A 3,768-nucleotide genomic window follows, 5' to 3' on the forward strand; every position below is an offset into this window, starting at 1 on the left:
TTAGGCGTTCTCTACCACCTAACCCTTAGTAGTGTGCTCCAAATAAGTTCTCAATTTTGATAGAGAAAAAGATAGATTTATGATGGTATTACATTTACCTCGCCTACGTGCATACTTTATGATTCCTTATCACACGGGGAGTATTTTAAGATAAATTTTTGGTCGAAGATTAAAAAAAAAAATGTTCAATTTTTGGACACTTTTTAATGATCATGACGTTGTAATCATGTCGTTGTACTCATACCATTTTGTATATCATGTACAATAAAAATTATAATAAATAAATAAATAAATAATTACAGGGGGAGTATTTTAAGATAGGAAATTTTCGACCAAAAATTGGCCGCCGTGGGCGGCTCAGGCTCGGGACTTGGAGAGATTTTTATTATTTTTTTCCCTTCCAAATACGTATTTCGTAAACGTAATAGAAAGTCGTGTGATGTTCAAACCAGATTTTTTTTTTTAATTTGAATGACATCTGTTACGCCGCGTATCTTTGGTTCAAATTGAACCACAGGATGGCAAAATTACAAAAACTGCTGCGGGTCTATTCAAATCAAAAGGAAGCTTTTCTCGAAGTTTCATCAAAATCAGTCCAGCCGTTTCGGCTGTGCGTTGATTATGAATGAATGTATGAATGAGTCAGGGTTTACTCTTTTATTAATATAGATTATTATTATTATTCAATTAATTTTTATTTAATTTTATTTTTTAGGTATTTTATTATTTTTTAATTATTATCAATATTTATTAGGTATTTTTTATTATTTTTATTTTAAATTTTAATTGTTATTATTTTTACTAAATTTTATTATTTATTTTATTTTTTCGATTATTGTTATCATTCATTCGTGTCGAATACAGGTTCTCCAGAGCTTCATTTACAGGTAACTACATTAATTTCTGATTTTTTGAACATTCTTGTTCCCTATGGTTATCTACATTCAAAACCCTGCCATGGCCATTCAAGATAATTACTTCAAATCAAACAAATATTGAACGTTAGAACATGGAGCAGTTTTTGTAATTTTGCCATCCTGTGGTTCAATTTGAACCAAAGATACGCGGCGTAACAGATGTCATTCAAATTAAAAAAAAAAAATCTGGTTTGAACATCACACGACTTTCTATTACGTTTACGAAATACGTATTTGGAAGGGAAAAAAATAATAAAAATCTATCAGAAAAAAGTAATGACCCTTTATAATGTATGAGGTGACAATCATCCAGTAAGAATGACCATGTGAAAAAGAAGAACATTTCTGAGCATACCATATAATACAGGCCCAAGTATAAATTTTAATAATAATCATCCAATGCTTTTTGTTTAAATAGAGATTTTTTTTAGTGTGCTCCAAATAAGTTCTCAATTTTGATAGAGAAAAAGATAGATTTATGATGGTATTACATTTACCTCGCCTACGTGTTCGAAGTTCGAAGCAACATTGACTTTGGTTGATATCTGGATGGGTGACTATCCCATTTTCACCAAATTGTTACAGTCGCGTCCTTGGACCATACCGGGATAGCATACCAAATTTCATTTCGCTACGACAAATCGTTCTTGAGATATTTTGTTCACAACTTTCTACTTTTCCCATTTAAACCTGTAGTACGTACGACACGTACGTACGTTCGCCTACGTGTAACACTAATGCTACTGATATCCGAGTCCCCAGAATCATTAGTCCCTCTTCCTCCACCCATGTGATTGTTGTAATGAGAGTTGTTACCGCCAGAGGGTTTTGATGAAATACCAGCTTCTTCATCACTGTCCTGACCTGAAACTTAAAAGCAAGTCTACTATTGTCGTATTTTATTTAACACTTGAATGAAATGAATGAAAGTTTTTATTGTTTATTTATACAATTTGTATGTTAACAATGTTAGCTTAATTCTAATACGTACTTATAATCTAACTTAAATCTACTAACTTATTCTAGGTTATTCTAGGTGCCCACCCTATTGGAATAGAAAACTATAAACATGAAATATCGAGAACATGAAACACAAACAAAAATTGAACATAGATGACTTGATAGTTTCATTGTTGACTAGTTAATTAAAATAATATACATAGACTAGATATGGGAATAGAATTCATTGGTCTAAAGGTGGATTTCCACCAACGCGATTTTTGCCGCGCGACATTATATATATAATTTTTATCACCTTATATCACGTTGAATACACAGCTTAAAAAAAAATAATAATAATAAAATAAATTAAAATATTTTTCGTGGTACTTGAGCAGAAGTCACGTCGGTGGAATATTGCTACCAAAGGAACTGGCACAAACGAGCAGTGATTAGTGTTATTAGGGTTAGGTTAAATACAACAAGCTGGGCCCGTCCCTCCGGGAATTTTTTAGCCCGTAGTTTATTCGATCATGATTAAAGAAAATCAGCTCCTACGTTACCTACTTATCATGTTAAAATACATGCTTAGAAAAAAGGAGTGAGATCCCCTACAAAAACACAAAGGTATAGCATACCAAATTTCATCGCTCTGTGACAAATCGTTCTTGAGATATTTTGTATACCACCTTTTTCTCACGAAACAATTGTTAAGTAACAATGACTTTGGTTAATATCTGGATGGGTGACTATCCGATTTTTACTAAATTATTACAGTCGCGTCCTTGGACCATCTCGGTATAGCATACCAAATTTCATTGCTCTACGACAAACCGTTCTTGAGATATTTTGTATACCACCTTTGCCCACTGAAGAAACATTGACTTTGGTTAAAATCTGGATGAGTGACTATCCGATTTTAACGAAATTGTTACAGTCGCGTCCTTGGACCATACCGGTATATCATACCAAATTTCATCGCTCTATGACTAACCGTTCTTGAGATATTTTGTACACCACCTTTTCCAATTTTCCCATTTAAACCTGTAGTACACACATACATACGTACATACGTACAGACCATGGGCTAAAAACCACTTTTTTGGAATCAGGAGATCCCAAAACGGATATTTCCACCCATTTCCCGATTTTGAAAATTTGGACCGATTGCAATACTTTCTCATTACCTTGTATAGGTTCCCTATACGTAAGGGTAATAGAAAGTAAAAATCAAAATTGCGCACCGCAACAGCCATAGTGTGAAGGGATCTTAACTTTTAGATATGAAATTGGTCTCAGAAGAGAGATAATATTGTCATTGTGTGTGTCATTGATAATATTGTCATTGTGATATGTAATTAGTTTATTTCTAGCTTTAACACATTTTGTGCCATAATCAAATGTTTGGAGCAAGGTCGGGGTACCTAAAAAAACACAAAATTGCGGATATCTCGGTTATTTTGAGGATTTCGAAAAAATGTCCGGGGAACTTTTTGTAGCCCTTGACCTGTACTATTCGCCATTTTCGGCTTGACATAGCTTTGTGATACACCCTGTATACAGGGAATAACGGACACTCGGTCCTCGAGGTTATGTCTGCTATTTGAAGGTGGCTAATACAAACCACTAAACAAGTAAGTTTTGTTCCCAAACCATCCTCTATTGAAATAATCTGTGGTATTAACACGTTGAATAGGTTGGTAGGCAGTGTAGGCATTGAAGTTAAGCAACGTTGTGCGTGGTTGGTATTGGTATGTGGATGAGTGATGAGCTTATGTGTGAATGTCTGGGAAAAAATCCACCCATTCATGAACGAAAAACACCGCCATTCATAGTGTCTGTTAAGGGGTTTCACTATATTACTTTGTAAAACTTTATGTTATGTAAGCCATTGACAGGACTTAGCAACCTA

Source organism: Diaphorina citri, unplaced genomic scaffold, assembly GCF_000475195.1.
Source record: "Diaphorina citri unplaced genomic scaffold, Diaci psyllid genome assembly version 1.1 scaffold406, whole genome shotgun sequence".
Lineage (NCBI taxonomy): Eukaryota > Metazoa > Arthropoda > Insecta > Hemiptera > Psyllidae > Diaphorina > Diaphorina citri.